Genomic DNA, 22,241 nt, shown 5'->3' with positions numbered 1-22,241 from the left:
TGGAGGTATCTTCTGGCAAATCTAGGTGTTTCAGAGAGAGCCTAGTCTCAGTTAAGGACAATAAATAAGTAAATAAAATACGGACAAGGATTCTACAGTGTGTGAAATCAAGGAGGGGTACCATTGAGCAGCATGGGGATGAAAAGAGGGGAGAGGAAAAATGTGGAGAAAGGTTGGCAGTTTGGGAAATGATCATCGAAAACAATGTAAAAAAATGGTGTTATTATTTATCTTGCTGTTTTAAACACAACTCTGAAAAACAATTTCAGTGCTGATGAGAATTGAGGACCCAGGTACCCTCAGAAGCCCAGTGACTCACTGCTGGCAGCTGAGTCTGTGTGGCAGGTGCAGTCGGGCAGAGCTGTAACAGACCTTGGGTGGCTACAGCCTCTGCCTGTAGGCACGGAAGCTGTTGTAGGAACAGATGTTGAGTAGCGGGAGAGGCAGCAAGGAACGTACAGTAACTCCAGGTGGTGAGAGACCTTCCACATTCCACTACACGTACATACACTTTACAAAGAAGCACAGGCATGTATTTTTATTTACACATTAACTTTGAATTGCCTTATACCTCATTAAATGTATACTTACACTATTTGAATCATCTAATTTCGACATTAGAAAGGTAGAAAATGTTCTCCTGTCTCAGAGGCTGTGTATGGAGGTTAACAAAAATAAATATTGGGAAAGTGAAAATGTACACTGGTAGTTTCATGCATAGCACATAAAGTGCCTGATTTGCTTGAACTTTTTTTCTGGTGAATGGAATATTCTGGTTTTTATTTTAGCTTTTGTATATAACCAACCGACTTCCAGAGAAATTAATATTCACTGCACAAGGAATTTACAGCCTTTTTCAGATGGGGAACTGACCTGCCCTGACTTTTTAATAGGGCAGCGTGATAATTGGGAGAGTGGTGTGGTGGCAGGTTTACCCAGCTGGTCACCTGCACAGAGAACAGCTTTCCTATTAAAGTGAATCCATCCATGAAGGACCTTTGAATGTGCAGCTTCTGCAGAGTGGGTGCTTTTGCTGATACATTCTGCTTAAACCCCAAATGAAGAAACGCTTGGGTTATTTTTGATTCAAAGCAAGCAAGAGGGTGATAAGCAACTGCCTGTTCAATTGAAGCATATGCTCACTGAGTTCTAATTCTCTTTTTGCTTTGGGACCAGATGCTGCATCCTAGTAATTCCCAAACCTGGCTAATCTTCAGAATCATCCAGGGAGTTTTTAAAAATACCAGTATCAGAAATTTCAATTTATTGCATCTTGGCTAGAGGAGAGAGATTTGAAATAAGCTCCAGATAAATATTTCAGGTTTGGAGATCATTGTTCTATATCAGTGGTCCAAATCTTGGTATGGGATGGGGTGGGGAAGAAAACTGCATGCCATTCTGTTACATCCCTTACTCCCAGGCTCTCTATTCCCAAATGAAAATCGTTGTTCTAGACTGCTTACCAGACATAGATAATTATCTACCTGATGGGCTTACTCTGGGACAGCACTGTCTACAAAAAGTATGAAAGATTAAATGGTATAATACTTGGCTCAATGACAAGATACACAGCTGGGGACACTGCCTCCCCTGCCACATATACCCTCCTTAGGATAAAGGCACTACATCGTTCCTGAGTTAACTTGCTCTCAAGTCACATGCACTGGCCTTAAAGTTCAATTCTCTTCATTAGGAAATAAATCTAAGTACATTAAGCTAAATATACTCCAAAAGTAGAATAGTGTGTAAAAATCAGACTGGCTATTTACCAATAGAGCTGTCTGTAAGGGCAATATTCATGTATGAGAGGTCTGGGGCTACATTTAGAAAGTTCTTTAACAGAGCCAAGAGTATGCTGGGCTGGAAGAAACATAATATGGGGAGAAAGGTCTTGGAACAAAATACAGAAGGGAGCGGCTGGGAAATAATTGGTAGTAGATACACCAAGGGTGAGAGAGGGTCAGTAACAGGATGACAAGAAATGAACCAGGATACCACAGAGTTAGGACATTTCAAGAACTAATATTGCTTGCACATAGCAGAACTATTTTTATATACTGCTCTGTGGATTTCTTGGACTAGACGAACGACTCATGAATGACTGAATAATGCATTACAGATGGTGAAGAGTCCTGCCATGCACCCCAATCACGTTTTTCACCACTCATTTCTGTCTTCATAAAATGATCACATGGAAGTATTAAGTGTCCTCTACAATGGATATCTGTTGTTTTTTATCTGCTCAGCATTGATCATCCTCACTTAGTAACATTCTGATCTCTGAGGAATTATCCTCTTCCTGGAGACATTTTGCTCTAATGGTAACAGTGATGGGTATGTTACCAGTTAGACCCAGTGAGACTCATTCCTGGGCCAGCTGTTGAAATATTTATGAGGGGCACGCATGCTTTCCTCTGGAGCTTCTGGGAGGACTAAGTATAAGCATGGAATGTCTGGCAGCCATCTTGCTAGGGCACATGCCTACCAAAAATGGAGCTGCCCTAAGGAAAATAGGACCAGTAAGTTTCAGTGATGAATCTAGCTATTCCTCAAGGTGGCATTAACTGAAATTTTCAGAGATGTGAGGCAAAAACTCCGCCCTTTTAGTCAAGACCATTTGAATCAGGTTTTCTAGTGTTTTCAAATAAAAAATAAAAATTAATATTCTCTGAAGAAGAAAGTTATTTACTTGTTGAAAGCTACGTTGCCTACAGTTCAAATTTAGCGTGTAAGAAATTAGGCCTTTAGAAAAAAATGCTGATAGTAATCATTTGTTGGAAGAGTAGAACCAAGTAAAGCTATTTAAAGTAGTTGTAAGAGGTAGTTCCAAGATATACTTCAAATTTTCAAAGAAGCAAGGGAACAGAGGATATGAATGGGAAGAAGGAGAGATGATGGAAAAAGAGAGAGTCGTACAGAAATTTGGAATTGACTGATAAGAAAAAGCCAAAAACACATACAGAAATTTGAAATCACGAGGCCTAAGGGATGATTTATTCTTCTACAAGTTAATGGGTATTTCTTTCAGTTCTTGCCTCACATATTTAGAGACAGAGAAAGAGTCAGGGACATATATAACATTCTTTAAGTAGTAGCTGGCTATCAGCTAAAATGACAAGTAGATGAGAAAAAGTGAAAGCGTTCTGGGAGTACTAGAAGGCAGTAGATTGTCAAAAATGACTGTTGAAGTAGCATAGAAACTTTTATTCATTTTATTATTAGTTTAATCTGGTAATAGTTGTTTTAATTCTTCTTCAAATCCTGGGTGAAGCTTCATGGGATCACTAAGTGAGAGAATTTCTGGGCGAGTCCAGACTGGGGGCATGTTTGCACAAGGCCAAGACAACACAGTGGGAAGAAGAGATTGACTAGTGGATGACAAGGTGTGTGGCTCGGTTAAATTCAGTTAATCTGTTCTTCATCCTACTTGAGCTATAGCTAAATTAATAACTTGTAAAAGTTATTATTTATGAGAGAATTCATCTTAAAGTAGGACTCAATGAGTGTGGTGATCTGGGGGAAAAGAGATTTTGAGTCCGCCCTGCTGAGGTCACTGGCTCTACTCTTTCCTCTCTGACCACAGTTGTATATTAGAGCATAGGAATGCATGCACAAGCTAGAAAATCCGTTATACAAAGGTATTAATAGAAGAGTAAGCTGGGGCGCCTGGGCGGCTCAGTGGATTGAAGCCTCTGCCTTCAGCTCAGGTCATGATCCTGGGGTCCTGGGATCGAGCCCCACATCGGGCTCTCTGCTCCGCGGGGAGCCTGCTTCCTCCTCTCTCTCTGCCTGCCTCTCTGCCTACTTGTGATCTCTGTCGGTCAAATAAATAAATAAATAAAATCTTAAAAAATAATTAAGAAAAAAAAAAAGAGTAAGCTGCAAGCAGCACAACTTTAGTATCTTTGTCAAGAAGTGTGACAACGGGGAGAGAGTCAATCACACCCACTTCACCACAACCTCCAGAACACCGGGTAGTTTCAGTGGACTACAGGAGTACAGGGCTTCTGTGGCTGGTATGCGCCATATGTGTCGGGGACAATAACAGCATCAGGCAGAGACGTCCTGACATGGCACAGAGTATGGAACTCAGCAGGAGTAGTTGTGTTGGTAAAATTAGAGGAACCTGCCTGAAGAGATATCTATGTCTACAGTAGTGGTGGGTGTCTAGTGGGTGTGGCTAAACCTAGCAGGAAACAAAGCAGTGTCCTTCATGATGCCCATGTTGGAGAGGAATGGCAAGACATGGTGGCAGTGGAGCCCAGCATATGGACTAGAACCCGACTGAAACAATATTGTCAGAGGGTGAAGGGAAGAGTGGAAGCCAGTGATTTTGATATAGCTACAAGAATCAGTGATGCCTGGGGAATGTCACATGGTAGGTGACAGAACCATTTGTGACTCCCTGACTGGTCAGTTGGTTTTCTCAGAGTGTTGGGATCCTACATTACAACATAGGAACAAAAGGCAGTGAAAGATGCAGAAATAGAAAACATGCAGAAATAGAAAACATGCACATACGTCCACAGTTACACTAATATTTACAGGGTCAATTTCTATTTGCTTCTAACCTGCTGTCCCATCACAAAGTAAATTTTAGTTTCTATGAGTATTGGAAGGCAAAATACTTCCCCTCCATAAAAATTAAGAGCTGGTTTTTAAAATCATTTAGACAACAGTTGTCAGCAATATGGGCAGCAGTTGTCAGCAACAGGGGATCTAGGAACAATGAACAAATCTGTTCCTTTCATTCCCTATTTTCCTAGAGCAATGAATCCACATAATGCCATTTTGACATTGTAGAGACAAGTCTATTAAAATATGAATTTATGGTTACTTTGTCTCTTATGTTGGTCCATTTAGCATAATAGTTGCAATTGACCTAAATAGCAGAAAGTACATTTTATTCTAAGTGTTTGAAATTAAAATAGATTGAATGATTTTCTTGTATATATCATTGTTGAAGTTTTTGTTACACTCTGAATTAATACAAATAGCAGTAATAACGCGACTGGATGCACCTGGCATGTATTATTGGATTTATCCCAAGCTGTTTTTTCATAATTGGGCATTTCTATCCATGTAACTGAAACTCAGTAATGTTTTTAATGTTTTAAAGTTAGAATGCTTTAAAAATCAAACTTGCAGAAATATAATCAATAATGGAAGCAAGGCAAGAGGTTGTGGCAGGCTGTAAAATAAGAATTTACCACCTTTTTCTAATGTGTTTTGGCAATGTATATTGAAAACAATAAAATGTGCATATCCTTTGATCCAACAATTCCCCTTCTAAGATTTATTCAAAAGATAAAATTAAAGATATACATAAAGATTTAGTTAAATTCTGTTCATAACAACATTATATGCCTAGTAAAACAGTAGAAGTAACTTAAATATAATAGGGACTTAGAATTATAAAACACTGCATATCTAAACACTAAAAGATTAGGTACATTTAGAATTAACTTTTTATATATTTTTATTTTCAGTGAAATGCAAATGTGGAAGACCATGTGAAATATGTATAGCTTAATGAGTTTTTTTTAATTTTTATTTTTTAAATTTTTTATTTCTTTTCAGCGTAACAGTATTCATTGTTTTTGCACCACACCCAGTGCTCCATGCAATCCATGCCCTCTCTAATACCCACCACCTGGTTCCCCCAACCTCCCACCTCCACCCCTTCAAAATCCACAGATTGTTTTTCAGAGTCTATAGTCTTTCATGGTTCACCTCCCCTTCCAATTTACCTCAACTCCCTTCTCCTCTCCATCTCCCCTTGTCCTCCATGTTATATGTTATGCTCCACAAATAAGTGAAACTCTATGATAATTGACTCTCTTTGCTTGACTTATTTCACTCAGCATAATCTCTTTCAGTCCCGTCCAAGTTGCTACAAAAGTTGGGTATTCATCCTTTCTGATAGAGGCATAATACTCCATAGTGTATATGGACCACATCTTCCTTATCCATTCGTCCACTGAAGGGCATCTTGGTTCTTTCCACAGTTTGGCAACCATGGCCATTGCTGCTATAAACATTGGGGTACAGATGGCCCTTCTTTTCACTACATCTGTATTTTTGGGGTAAATACCCAGTAGTGCAATGGCAGGGTCATAGGGAAGCTCTACTTTTAATTTCTTGAGGAATCTCCACACTGTACTCCAAAGAGGCTGCACCAACTTGCATTCCCACCAACAGTGTAAGAGGTTTCCCCTTTCTCCACATCCTCTCCAACACATGTTTCCTGTCTTGCTAATTTTGGCCATTCTAACTGGTATAAGGTGGTATCTCAATGTGGTTTTAATTTGAATCTCCTTGATGGTTAGTGATGATGAACATTTTTTCATGTGTCTGATAGCCATTTGTATGTCTTCATTGGAGAAGCGTCTGTTCATATCTTCTGGCCATTTTTTTATATGATTGTCTGTTAATGAGTTATTTTGAGTTGACCGCCTCTGTGAACAGCGCCAGCAGGGATTTTCCATGTGTTGCATCTCAATCCCATCCCCTCCACCTCCACAAATAATCACTATTCTGACTTTTAGAGCAATCACTTCCTTATTTCTCTATTGGTTACCTCACTCAAATGTTCATTCCCAAACACTATAATTCATTCTTGCTGCTTAGAAAAAACAAAAATACAAAGGAATTTTCATATGCCTTGTAAGTCTCTTATAATCTGTAGGTTTTCTTCCGTGTCTCGTATTTCTTTCTTTTCCTTGCAATGTACATATTGAAGACCCTGAGAGCATTTTTACCTGCAGAGTTTTGTGGTCTGGATTTCATAAGTTGCATGTTCTTGGTACACTTATTTTGTTCTTCTGTCCTCTGTATTTCCTGCACACTGTTGGCTGGATCCAGAGGCTTTTTAAATTTCATGTCTGATTCCTTTTTGCAAATCTATCAGGAGTGATGTACTCCTTCATTAATACGTGTGTAATATCAGATCATTTCATAGTTTATGATGCTTGAAGCTGTTGCTGATCAACTTTAGATCTACTATATATTCAGAGTTGTAAATTAGTAATATTTGAATTCTATCAATTCTTTTAAAATTTGTTAAGTGGAAAACCATTGTAAAGACATGATTTACCATATTTACTATTTATTTGGTAACCAAGTTGATAGTATTTCTAGAATTCTAATCACAGGCAGGATTGTTTGCCAGCATTTGCTTGTTTTCAAGATTAGTACATATTCTCCCTCACACCTTTATTTAGTCCTAGTTCTAAAAGGAATCATCACTCCTTATGTCAATGTCTCTCTAGTTATTTTGATTATTTGAAGCTCTTTCTTTAGAAGATTGCTCGGTAAGCTCTCATAAGAAAGAAAATCTACTAGTTCTTGTATGTTGATAACAGTTTGTACCCTTTATAGAAAGACAGTTTTGTTGGATATAAATCCTTGGCTCATATTTTCTTTCCTTGAGTCTCTTAAATATGCTTTTGCATTTTTTTCTGACATAAAACATTGTATTGAAAATCAACTAATTTAATGTTCTATCCCAATATGTCACGTACTGTTTTTTTTCTAGATGCCCAAGGAAACTTTTGTTTCTTTTTTCCCAAGTCCAAGAATTTTGCTAGGTCTTGTGTATCATTCTGGACTGATATTCCAAAGCATATGGTATACTCCTCAAATCATTTTTTATTTTAGAAGTTGTTCTGAAGGTATAGCTTTTAGTATTTGCTGTTTCTTTGCATGAAATTGATTTTTTAAAATTGATTTTCTTATGCAAGGACTTTTATCACTTTCTCTTAAACCATTCCTATATCTTTCTTTTTTATTTAAAATAGGTCTTTTTTACTTTTTCTTGAATCAAATGGGTATTTATTCAATCCTGTGTTTCTTCTTGTATGGATTCATTTCTGAATTTTTTTTCTTTTCTTTCTAATTCCATCCTGAATTCTGAATATTTCTGAGATTTTTCCAATTCTGGTTTCTGTTGTACTTGTATCTTTTATATTATCTTCTTAATGCCTAGAAAGAGAAGTTTAAGTTTTAATCAATTTTGTAATCATGTCTTTTTTGGTCTGTAGGGAATGTTATTTAGATCCTTATTTTCTTTTTTCTTACATTAACTTTGCATGGGATTTGGCTTTGATACTTTTTCTCTTGTTAATTTTTATGTAAATTTAGGTTCTTTTGAACTTAATTTTTATGCAAATTTAGTTCTCTTGAACATTACACAAAGGTTGAGGGTAATGTTTTTAACTTCACAGATCTTCATTTTCTCTTGCTTTTGTGTAGTGTTCCAAACTATGGAAATTGTGTTATTATTCTGCTCAATTTTAATTCTACTCTCAGCACTTTCTCCTCAGTGTGAGCCTCTGCCATGGGAGGGAGCCTGGGAAGATTGGACTCCAAAAGGAGTACAGGTGCTGTGTCTGAGCTGTGGGATTAATATGCCTCCTGTTTCCATCTCTCTCCCTCTCTTTCTCATTTTGTCTACAATGTATTTTTACTATGAGTAACAGAACTTTATTTTTAAATGCAAGTTCAGGGAGAGTAATTTTGAGAGATATCCCATCTTTCAACTTTTGTAGTTTCACTCCTTCATTCATAAAACATATTAATCAACCCCCTACTACATGCTGGGCATTCGGACTTTACCTGTAAGCCTTACTTGTAAGCTATGGCACTTAACACTCTACCACAAGCTGGTAGGAGCAAAGTTCTTCACAATTCTATCTCTTAGGTCTATGCAGCCAGGAGCCACACCCACAGAATGTTGTCTGACTGGTGAGCTTGAAGTTTTTTCCACATATGAAGATCACTGTTGCTTTTATTTATTTTTCTTAGAATCCCTCCTGGCACACACTACTCAGTATCCTTTGATAATTTTTTTCCTCATTTCAGACTCTTCTGAAATAGCTTCCCTCCCTGTTATCTTCCCTTTTCAGGTTGATATTTCTTATATGACTTTGGATTTAACTCCTTAAAGTTATCTGGGAAATAGTTTTTATAGAAGCAGATTGCCTAAAGAAAGTTCTTTTGTTTTTCTACAAGAAAAGTTTATAATTTTTGCAGTGGTCTTAATCTCCAGGATTACACTTCACTTTTTTAACTGTTCTTTTTAATAACTCCTTGTACTATTTGTCTGGAATCCAAGAGATTAATTTTTGGTGGGTTGATTTATTTTGTAATAAACTAGAGAAATCCCTATGCTTTAATGTATATTCCCCAGAGATTTAATTTATTCTTCAAAATAAAACACAAAATAGTAGTTTCTGTTTAAAGAATCAGATGTAGAGTTTATCTGGGTAATTATAAAACAGTTCATGAAACAAAGATGATCTTGTAAAACCAACATAAGGCCATAAATTTTCCTTTATGATGAAAGTTCTTTTTCACAGATGAAAAGAGACAGACTGACAACAATGATAAATCACTTTATCCACTTTACATCTTGACTTTAAAACTGATGAAGGACGAAAACAAATTTGGGTGTGGAAGATGCTCTGCTAGTTGACCCTTTAAGAAATGAGAGATGGTTTTAGAAACCAAATAATATTTAACCTGGGAAAATGTACAGCGTTCTAAGGTCATTTAGGAATGATTTGGAAAGAAATGATGAGAAAGATATCAATAGCTAGGTATTACAGAACTAATGTTTAGATATTCACAGTAATATTGGGATTACAGATTTAAAACTTGAAACAATCAGTTACTAATTTTCTATGTAAAGAGTTAAAAGATCGTTTTGCAACTCCCATATTTCCAAAACTATTTCTTTTGTCACATCTACCTAACAAATGTCAGCTTTTGGCCAAAGCATCAGTTTTTTTCTGACCAACCCTGAAACCAAGGAACATATTCTACAACTTACTTAGAATGTTTCTTTCCCTGGCCAAATTCGAGCTCACAGGATGCATTTTTCTATATTTTCTTACAATAGGCTAGCTACTTCTGAGAAAAAATAGAGTATTTGCTTTGTATCTTGTCCTTAGGACCTATTTAAGTACCTTTAACACATGAACTCTATGTTAACTGCAGCAACTGAAGTTTTCTCTTTCCTTGGTTGTTTTCTTGTGGTCTTATGTTAGGACCATCAATATCACGAATTTATCTTACTACAAATTGCCATTATGCTATGCATACATAGAAAATCTAAAAGAATATCTAAATCTGAGATAAAACAAAATAATCTAAAGAAATTCAACAGAAAGAAAAAAAATCATTGAATCTAAAAAAATAAATTGGATAAAGACTAAGACACTTCACCAAAGGAGGCTATCTGGATGGCAACTTATTACATGAGAGATTTCACAATTATTGGTCTTTAGGGAAATGAAAATTAAAACTATGCCATGATGAGATACATTTGTTAAAGTGGCTAAAATTAAAATTACCAACAATGCCAAGTGTTAGCAAGTTTGTAGAGCAAACGTAAGTCTCATGCATTGTTGGTGAATATGTAAATGGTACTGCTACTCTAGAAAGCAATTTGGCATTTTCATAAAATTAAACATATACTAAGCATATGTCTTAGAAACCTTACTCCTAAATATTTACTCTAGAGAAATAAAAACACGTTCACACAAAAAATCTATACACAAATGTAAACAGCTCCATTAGTAATTTTCAAAACTGGAAAGAATTTTAATGTACGTCAACAGGTGAATGATAAGCTGTGGCACACCATTATGATACTACTTGGCAATAAAAAGAAATGAAATATTGAAACATAAAACAATTTGGGTGAATCTCGAACACATTAAGCTACATGAAAGAAACCCGTCTCGAAGAGGTACATGCTATATGATTCCATTTATGTAACATTCTGGAAAAGACAAAATTATAGTAACAGAGGACAGATTGGTGGTTGCCAGGGTTGGGAAACTGCTGCGACTACAAAGGGATAGTATGAGAGCTTTTTGGTTTTTGGAATTGTTCTGTATCCTGATTGTAGTGGTAGTTACATGAATCTATGAATATATTAAAGTTTATAGAACTGTACATAAAGAGTAAATTTAATTATGTGATAATTTTAAAGATAAAGAATAAAATAAAAACCTTTATATCTTAAGATCCTTGGGTCAAAAATTTCCTTTAAATAAGTATGAACCTTCCTGAAAGTGTCCTGTAGCAATTTACAAGGGTGACTTTATACTGGGAAAAGAGAGACAACTAGATCTTCTGGAGATTATTTGATGTTAACTCATAATATACTATTATTAGAGATCCCGAAGTCCTCCATGCTTCATGAGTCAAAGCAGGACTCCATGGAGGTCACAGGATCAACAGTGTGAGTTCCAGTTGTGTCTCCCAGGATGGTGTGGTCCTTGTCTGACTGTGGTTATCTCTCCATTCTCAAAATATATGATAAATCAATAAACACACAGACACAAACACAGTTAGTAACCACAGAATTTATACATTGATTCCTGACTGATAGAGCAAAGAATTTTTGCTTCACAAAGTTATTATCTTCATCGATCATGATGTAACAAGGGCCATCCTCCTTCGGGTGATTCAGCTCTACTTTTCATTTCCTTGGCCACACAAAACAGCCACAATCTCACATGCTTTTCTTTCTCTTTGGTCTCTATGCCATTGTCTCTCGTTGGTATATGACCCAATGGAAAACTGATGGAGAAGGTCACCCTCACTACCTCAAGGTATTTCCTCCTTGCTTCACCGCTCTGTGGATATTGGATCACTGGGTCTTCAGATCTTAGATGGTTGTTCTCCACTGCAATGCCTCCAAAAGAGAAGTTCTATTGTTGGTAGTGGTGCTATTTAATTTTAATTATAAAAAACTTAACTCTTGTAACTCTTCCTGGAAGGCTGGCTGAAGAATTTTTAATTGTAAGTTAATTTTAATTTAACTTACTTTTTGTTACAAAAGAAAGTAGTGGAGCATCTGTTCTTATCTGTTGATTAGCAGAATTTGCTATTCGAGTATCACATGAATGTCCTAAATCCCCTGAGATTGGCTGGGTTGCTTTCCCCACACTGTGACTGTTGTCTTACCAGCTCTGTAGCCTCTTCTGGCTTTTGCCAAAATGTGCCTTCAGGCTGCCAGTTCGAGTGGGGCCAGAGCAAGAAAAATCTTACATCAGGTCCAGGCTGTGCTACAAGCTGTCCTGTCATTTGGGTCCTTATGACTCAGCATACCCAAATACATTGGAAAGGTCTGTGGCAAACAGAGATGCTGTATGGAGCCTCTGGCAATCAGTAGCAAACTCCCTAGGGTTTTGGAGTAAGTCATGACATTTTTTGAGGACAACGTATTCTCCATTTGAAAGCAGCTTCTGTGGATGAGACCACTAAAGATTGAATTCATGGTTGTTGGACACCAAATAACAATTCGAGTCATCCTAATTATCATTAAATATGTCTTACTAATTCATTGGACCATACAGTTTGCATGCACTGGAGTGTGTTTCTGCATTTCATTGTGAAATGAAATTACCTCAGTTCCCATATATGAAATTGATTGGTTTCAAGATCAGTGTTTTACACTTTTTCTCATTTTCCTCTTAAATAAAGTCTCATTTGCTCGTTGTGGTAACTGGCTGAATAACTCAGCCCTCATTGGCTTTCTTTTTCTCCCCTCGATCATGTCACTATTCTGCTGCTTGTTTTTTCCTGCATCTCCTAAGTAAACTACTGGCATTACAACCATTTTATCAGTATCTGTTTCGAGGGGAAACTAAAGCAGTTTTGGCTGCTATTACTATTGAGTGTGCAAATTTCCATCAATAGAGTCTAAGGCTAAATTTACAACATGTCAGTGTTTCCTGTGGATGCCAGTGAATTCCCCATAAATGAAAATTATATTAGACACTGTCCATCATGGAAAGGATGGTGATGTTACACAGAATAGAAACTTCTATAACTAGATATCTAGTATATATTAGCTATCTAAACATAAAGTTCTTTGCCAGCACCATATTTAGGACTTTATAGAATGTGTTCTCCATTGACATGGTATCTCATACAACAAATGACTCTGACTAAGGGCATATTCTGGGATTATGGAAGTGGCTCACAATCATAGAATTCATTAGTCTTACTCTGAGTTCCACTAATAAGAAGATATTTGGTTGATATTAGAGTGAAATGGGTTTTTTAGGTTTAGTTACAGCATCAGTTGGGAGAGAATACCATGAGAGATATGGATGCTATCTTAATGTCTTAGAAACAGTGACCAATTACCTCATAGTTAGAATACCCAATTTGGAAACCAGGTGGTGCAAATATGTGTGGCCACTCTAAACTAAGTAGTTGATAACCCACTTCAAGGTTTTTGCTACTTGCCTCAACATCTTTTGATATTGGTCAGTATAATGGTTCTTATCTCCAAAGGAGGAACCAGTGGACAGTCATGGTTCTACTTAACTAGAAGCTGAGAATACCACCTGGAATTTTGGGTTCCTCATTCTTTGGAACCAATGGTAAAAGGAGTCAGTGTGATTGATTCCATTCCAATTACCAAAGGGAAATGTGGTTTCTAATATACAATGGGGGCAAGAAAGACTATTTTTAACATACAGAGGATTCCCTGAGACATCTTTTAGTATTCTCTTGCTGAGTTGCCCTGATAAGTGGAAAACCAGAGTGAAGTACTGGGAGAGATGAACAATTATTTGGAATGGGTAATAGAAGTATGTAGTTGTGACTGATTTCACCTTCACCATCAGGTACAGAAGCAGTGGCTAAAAAAACATTTGTTTTATGCCAATTAGGTTTCTTCCATCTACATACTTTTCCTGCATTACCTTATATAAAGAGCATTGCTGACAGCTAATATTTTTGGTTTCAGATGGGAATCTGGTGAAATTGAAATGATCTCACAATAACAGAGTAGCTGATGAGAATTTTTGTGCCTTCTCTTTTGAGAACACAAAATTCTGTTTGAAAAAAGGACAGTAAATTCAACTTAGGGGAAAATATGGTGATGATACACTGAACATTGTCTGCTGCTTTTCTTCAATTACTCACGTATATGTAATTGATTTTTAAAAACTTTTCTCATATACCCAGTTTGAGTGTGCATTTATTTTCTGCTTTAACTGTATTAGATACACTGTTTGAAATCATACTTTCAGAAGAAGAATAGGTGTATACTATGCAAAATGTTAAACCCTCATTGAGATAAAGTACCATTTGTTATACCAGTTCAATATTTTTCAAAATGTTATTTTTAAGTTATTATCATCATAGTTTTGACTCCCCTTTCCTATGGATTTTTTTTACAGAGTTCTATCAAAATTGAGATTGTTTTCTTTTTGTATAGGTAATTTCAGTGTCTTTTATCTTCTGCTAGATTTCAGATAAATTAAGGGCAGAATTTATATGTCATCTGGATGTTCATAACACATATAATCTAGTATTATATACCTGGGAAGCACTAAATAAACATTTATGGCATAAATTGCATTATCCTCAAAATATGGTAAGTAGAATGAAGCATATCAGGAAGAATAAACCTTGAAATAATGAGCTGACAGTTCCGCCCTTCCATGTAGAATGCTTCAGTTTTTAATAATAGAACCATCTTAGGAATGTCTCCATTGTTCAGAAACACTGACACACTGACATCGAGTATTTTCATTAAGTGAGGTGAGTATTTACAGCCTCTAGTAGTCAGGAAGAAGTCTGAAAAATGATGACTATATTTTACTCATAACACTTATTTAGGTATTCAGAGAAAGAATGAAGAATGAGGGAAATTTGCATGGTTTGATGAATTTCTTTATTTGGTCATATCTTTTTCTTTCAGGCCCCAGAGTAAGATAAAGATACCCAAGTAGAATAGACCATCACAAGCCCCTTAAAGCTTGGTTCTGTTTTATTTCAATATAATCCCAGCTGGGCTTTAGACTCTTCCTTATTTTCTGGAACTGTATACCGAATTGGCATCACACTTTTCCTGGCCCAGAGGAATTCTTTAGTAGGAAATAGTGCTACTTAGATATCAATTGTTTCTAGACCTCCTTTCAGTGGAAAAACAAAAATGTATATAGAAATACAAATATATTCATGAATTTACAATACCTCTAATTGAATTCATAGATTTCTCCTCATCTTACATTTTTTACTGATAACGCATTCTCCCTCAGTGAAAATCCAGGCTCCCAACTTTATCAATACTTTTACTCATTTGCTCAATACTATGATACTGATAAACCAGATACAAAATTACTATACCAATGCTATTACCCATAACAAACTTTTCATTAAAGTCTAAGGACTCTTTGAGTTATTTTTATTGTCGGAATATATTCCAAATTAGGGTCTATTGTCAGAGTAAATATGTGTATGTTACTATGTTGTGGTAGGCTGCTTAGTAATTTACTATGTTGTGTTGTTATCAATTTGACAATAAGCTTATTTATTTGTATTTGTATTCTAAAATATTTTGGATTTGTTCATTTAATTATTTTGACTTAGTTTTTAAAATTTGTAAACATGTTTTCAAAAGTCAAAACTATATACAAGATAAGTGTATAAGATAAGGGTGAGATCATTCTCACCCTTATTCCTTATTCTCTACCCTTTCCTCATTCATCCCCACAGGTGACCGTTTTAAGTTTTTAATCCTTTATATGTGTCTTTTAGTTAAATAAAAAGAAATGAAGAGGCATATATATAACTGTCCCCCTTTCAAAAAATTGAGATATAATGGACATTTAACATTATATTAGTTTCAGGTGTACAGCATAATAATCTGATATTTGTATAAAAGTTAGCATATTACTTAATTGCTTTTAGAATCCAGGCTGCATTAGTATTTATGAGATCTTTATTTTTAATACTCTTCAAATGTGATTCTTCCTTCTCTAGAAATTACCTGTGCCTTTGTTGATCCTATTTATACTTGTTATTTTTTTGTTCACTTCTGTTCTTCACCAGGAGATGCTGTGCTAGGATTTCCTGCATTTACTGGGGCAAAAATATATAGTTTCTTCTTGACCCTTTCAGTTCATTGAAAACATTAATGCAAATTATAATGTTAGAATTTTCCTTGATTCTTGAGACAACCCATATTTGGTTATAATAATTAAAAAAATGTTTCTGAATTGTTAATATTGTAAGCATTCAGAAATGAGATTCATTTATGTTCATTTTGACTTGTCTCATTTGGTTATGGAATCAAGGCAACACTACCCTCATAAAATCAGTTTAGGCACATTCTTCTTTATATCCTTTGGAATATTTAGAATAACTAATACTTATCTGTCACTTGGAGATTTGGGGAAATTTATGTCTAAGATAGTGGGATAGGTGCTTTTTTTAAAAAAAAGATTTTATTTATTTATTTGAGAGAGAATGAAGCTGGGGGAGAGAGAGAGAGAGAATGAGAGAGAAAGAGAGAGAGAAGAGGGTAAGAGGGAGAAGCAGACTCCCTACTAAGCAGGGAGCCCAATGCAGGACACGATCCCAGGACTCCAGGATCATGACCTGCATCAAAGGCAGTTGCTCAACCAACGGAGCCACCCAGGCTCCCTGGGGTAGGTGCTTTTAATGAGAGAAGATTTTTTACTTCTCTTTAAAACACTTTAATCATTATAGGTTAATTTATATATCTTATTTCTTTTAGGCAATTAGAATTTTTTGTAAAATTATCTATTATAGCTGATTTCAAACTTACTAGATTACAGTTTACTGTAATTACCTACTATCTTTAGGGTTAAGCTTGCTTTCTCTAATTGTGGCATCTCTATTTCTGCTTAATCTAATGTTTATCTATTTTAGTTGATATTTTAAAACAATTTCCCATTTTTCCTTTGTTTTCTGTTTCATTAGTTGCTGCTATCATCTTTATTGTTCTCTTCCTTCTTTTTCCTTGCGGGGCTTTCATGTTATTTTTCTAACTTTCTGACTGAACTACTCATTTCTTTCTAATATTTGTTTCTAATATTGAACTCATAATTATTGCTTTCTCTTAAACTTGCCATTTTATTTGCATCCTCAAGTTATGATATGTGTTGGTTATATTATTATTTAGTTCTAAACATCATTAAGTTTCCATTATAATTTCTCTTCTGATACTTAAATTATTTAGGGCTATGTCTGTGTTTTTGCTTGTTTTTCCAAATGTAAGAGTTACTTTTTCCCATATTTTTTGTTTTTCCAAATGTAAGAGTTACTTTTTCCCATATTTTTTGTCCTTGATTTGTAATTTCATTGACTTAAGGTCAAATAAAATGTTCTGTAGTATCAGCTCCCACCTTCTAATTCTAGCTTTCTGGTCATTTTTATTTGATGATTTCCTTTACTTCAAGGTTAGCTTTGTATTAACAATGAATTACATAATTTTTATAGAATTTCTCTGTTGGGGGAATGGGTGCATTCATCAATGTAATTTGTCATGTCTTAGTGACATGACCCCAATATTTTATGGATGGAAAAAAATGCCCTATTTGTCACAGAGCTTAAGTTGGAAGTGGGGAATTTTCTGATATTTTTGATAGCCTACTCTATTTCAAACACTCTATATAAAAGGTAGATATTATCACCAGATTCAGGAGTAATAAAAAATTGGTCCAAGGTCACATAATTAGGAGATTTAGTAGTGAAATCTATATCCACAAACTTTCTAAAGCACTATCTACTATTTTGCAGTTACTATAACTTGGAACCCTGACTCTTAGTCCAATGTAATGTACTATAAACTTTACTGATATGTAAACAACTAAAACACACAGAAATGCAAATATAGTCAAATATAGCCCAGGAAAGACAAAAATAATGAGACCCTTCTTTGGTTGGAAAACCCATTTTTTTGCTAATGAGTAAATAAGCATAGAGAAGTAGTGCTGAAAGAATAAAATTTAAACAAGAGAAGAAAGATGATGCAAAATAATGAGAAATACGTTTATAATATTTTTAAAAATTAACTTCTTAGGATTAAATGCAATTGGTAAAATTTCCAAGCAACAGTTTATAAATTCTTGAAAAATAATTGCCTGTATTGTAATTTTACTATCTCCGGGAAGGCAGATGAGGATGTGAGTCAATAGGGGAGTATATTAAAATTATTTAACTTTAATTTCAAGTTTCACTATGCTATTGTGCTGTGTTGACTTCACATTTTAAAAAGACCAATTAAAAGAGGTGTTTTTTTAAATGTAGCAAACACTAGACATAAAGGTAAATAGGGGCAGTTGGTTTTTACAGTTGTTTCTTTGCCCTAGTCATCTCTGTTCTAATGAGCAAACCCATTCTTTCCCATAGGCTTCAGGGTCTGTATTTTTTTTCATTTATTTATTTTCAGCATAACAGTATCATTATTTTTTTCACCACACCCAGTGCTCCATGCAATCCATGCCCTCTATAATACCCACCACCTGGTACCCCGACCTCCCACCCCCCTGCCACTTCAAACCCCTCAGATTGTTTTTCAGAGTCCATAGTCTCTCATGATTCACCTCCCCTTCTAATTTACCCCAACCTCCTTCTCTCTAACTCCCCATGTCCTCCATGCTTTTTGTTATGCTCCACAAATAAGTGAAACCATATGATAATTGACTCTCTCTGCTTGACTTATTTCCCTCAGCATAATCTCTTCCAGTCCCATCCATGTTGCTACAAAAGTTGGGTGGATAAGGAAGATGTGGTCCATATACACTATGGAGTATTATGCCTCCATTAGAAAGGACAAATACCCAACTTTTGTAGCAACATGGACAGGGTCTGTATTTTAAAGAAGGTTCTTACAATCTTAACACAAAATAAGACTTATCTAATTAGCCTCTGACATTAAGCAAGACTATAATAAAATAAAAATGATAGTTTTCTACTTTCTTTGTGATCATCCTTTTTTCCAGTTCGGAGATGCATGCATTGTTCAAAATATGTTTCTTGTTCTATACCCAAGTATTATTCAACAAGTAAAAATGCTGCAGGTCACATTCAAATATAAGCTATTTTAACATCATTATTCAGTCATATTTATAGTAGAATTAATAGTGGTATTAATTTAAAATGGCCAATTTCCGCCGGTATCAAAACGTGGTATTGAACTGTGATGCTTTTAGCAGGTACTATGTAGAGGTCAGTAAGTAAAATTTGAGCCATGACAATTTGAAGTCTGTTTGTGAGCATCTGTGATGAATGCCCCCAAACCCGCTGTACACAGCTAAGCTGTGAGCTCTGTATTTATTCTTGAGGTCCCTTACCTCTGGCTATGTCTTGTTGGCTGGCTTTGTAATTTTATGACATTTTGTGGTCTATGTGTTATTGACAGAATTTCTTGTTTCGCCCTGGTACAGGTACTCCAATTGCATTTTTAACTTTCCATTTGTGAAACAATTTTAGTTATTAATCAGGAAATGTCAAAATCTGTATATGTGGAGCTACCTACTGTGTTTGTGACCAATATATATAATTTCCTACTTGAAAATTTTACTTTGACATTGAGAAAGCACTTCAAATTCAACATATCTAAATCTGAGCATTTAGTCTACACCAGGCCGTCAACAATATTGCTCAAGCCAGAGGCATGCAAGCTGTTTTTGAGTTATCTGTCTCTACTAACCAATGCCTACTTTCATTACTAGAATATAATGGTCAAGAGCTACATCTGAATTATTTACTATTGCATCCTAGTGTCATAAAAATTTCCTGGCCAATACCTTAGATGTTCTCAAAACAATTACAGAATAAATTATTAATAACATTGACCCTATAGTCAGAAAATCCTGGGTCAAAACCTGGTTCTGTGCCTTACCTGGTTCTGTGGCAACTGAGTTGAATTAACATTTCCCTCCAATTTTCTGGTCTCTAAAATGAGTCAAAATATTATCTACCTTATTGGATTGTAATAATGATTACTTTGATAATGCATCTTAAATGTTTGGCACCTGGTAAGCACTCAAAATCACAAACTTTAAAGGCCCCTGCTGTGTGTGGCTTGCATTATTTCTATGGCTTAATCACCTAAACTATTGAAAAATTCTTCTATTCCCATTGGCCTTTTAGTGAAAGTCTAATGCATTTTTTTCTAGTCATCTGGAAAGAAGGATATCTATGCATTAACATGGAAAGCTGGTTGTAAATAAATGTGTTTCTTGCAAGTATTTAGCTTGAAGCTGGCATTTCATCTTATAGAGATATACTCCTTATTCGGAAATAAAATACTGTTTCTTTGCTACTAGTGTAAAAAAATTATGGATTCTTCATATGAGAGTATAATATTTGTTCATATGCTAAAATAAAAATATAAAAGGCATGAGAAAAACATTTATTATAAGTCAAAAATCCCTCTTTGATTCACAGGTCACATTCAAATATAAGCTATTTTAACATCATTATTCAGTCATATTTATAGTAGAATTAATAGTGGTATTAATTTAAAATTAATTTTAAAAATTTAATTGATAAATAATAGAAAATAAGAAAAAGATAACAAAAGAAAGAGGGACAAATAGAAAGATGGTTGAACATTTCAAGTACATTAGTTACATCTTTATCAGCAAATTAAATGAATATATGTTCATTTAAAAACTGAGTTAAAGAAATTGTATGTTGTGGGGTACCTGGGTGGCTCAGGTCATGCTCTTCGGGTCCTGGGTTGGAGTCCTGCATTGGGCTCCATGCTCAGCAGGGAGTCTGCTTGTCCCTCTCCCTCTCCCCCACCTCGTGGTCTCTCTCTCAAGTAAATACATAAATAAAATCTTTTAATCCCCCCAAAACAAAAAAAGCACTACATGTTGCTCATAACAAGATGTATAAAATCATATAAAAAGTTTGAAAATAGAAGTATGTAAAAAGATTATGCAAACACAATACAAAAAATAGTTGGTATAACTGTTTTGATGTCAGATAGGGAACTAAAGAGGATTCAAGAGAGTATAGCTAGTGAGTATGTGGACTCCTGGCCTCTTCATCTTTCTTCCTGTGCCCTTTTTGGAACTGAAAGAAATGAACTTGGATTTGGGTTTCTTCTATAGTACAGTCTCCTGTATTAAAATAGCCAACCTCATGACCAAGGTTTCTTTACTATGAATGGATCACTATGATTTTACTCTTCCTTGATTTCTTTATATACAGAGGTATATGAAATCTAGGAAAGTCTATACCTCTGGTGCTCTCTGTGTATTGTTTTATTTTGGATGTTAAAAGCTATTTACTATTTTTCTCTCTTTGAATTTCTGCTGTGCCAACTCTTATCCCTCATTACAAGAAAAATGGTTGTCATCTTTTCATTAAAAGGGATTATAAGCATCAAGATGATTGGGAGAAAAGTAAAATGATATTTTTAATAAATTATAGTGTATGGGATTTTCTACTCTGTGCATGATATTTATATTTAATATTATTTTATTTCATATTTATGATCTGAAGTCTATTAAAGCAAACTCTTGTGCTTTAAGACAAAAAGATATATGTAATTGTATAATTTCTCTCACACTGTCAGATATCAAATAAAGCAAAGGACTTTCTTTTTAGTCCAACCTCAACCTAGGTCTGAAGAAGTCAACTTAACTAAGACATATGGTGAAACATTTTGTCACTGTGAGCCTATCAATTGTGAAAATTTAAATTCATTCTATTTTTTTGTCAGAAAGAAGTCTATTCCTAAAATGAAATTGGTTTTCTCATGTCTCTTTACACACTCTGATACCTCAACCCCGTGCCCTCATATGGACCATTATTGTAAATAAAGTGAGGTTGGGTGAAAAGGCTCATGGCATGCAGGTTGAGCAGGCCAGCCATGAACTTGAGAGTGGAAATAGTGCTTTACATCTACTAAGTGACATCCTCAGGTGAATATCACTTGCTATACTCCTTGTTCAACTAGCCATGCATACTGTGTGACTTCAGGCAAGATTGCAAATCTGCCTGTAACTAAGTTGATTTGTTTATAATATTTGAGGATTATTATGATACTAACAGTTTTTGTATAGTAAAGATAAAGAAGATAGTATTTATAATTTCCTAATTTTGAAGTCCATTATATTTATTTTTGATTTAATGATACATGAATAATGAATTGGGCTTTAGGTGAAAATGATAAATAAATTGGGATTTTACTATATATAATAATAACAACAGTCTTTTACTTTTTAATTTCCCTCTCTGACACCGAAACTACTTTAATAGCAAAATACAAATTAAACTCCTAATCTACCCACCACCTAAAATATTTAAACTAAAAAACCCAAGGAATGTATGGAAAGAAGGATTGATATGAAGAGTATATGTTTAACACCTCTCTGTTTTCTTTCTTTAATGCTAATTACATGTTATATACAATGAAAGGTATTCTGCATGCACTATCT

Source organism: Neovison vison, chromosome 9 (genome assembly GCF_020171115.1).
Source record: "Neovison vison isolate M4711 chromosome 9, ASM_NN_V1, whole genome shotgun sequence".
Lineage (NCBI taxonomy): Eukaryota > Metazoa > Chordata > Mammalia > Carnivora > Mustelidae > Neogale > Neogale vison.
Note: the sequence above shows the minus strand (reverse complement) of the source record.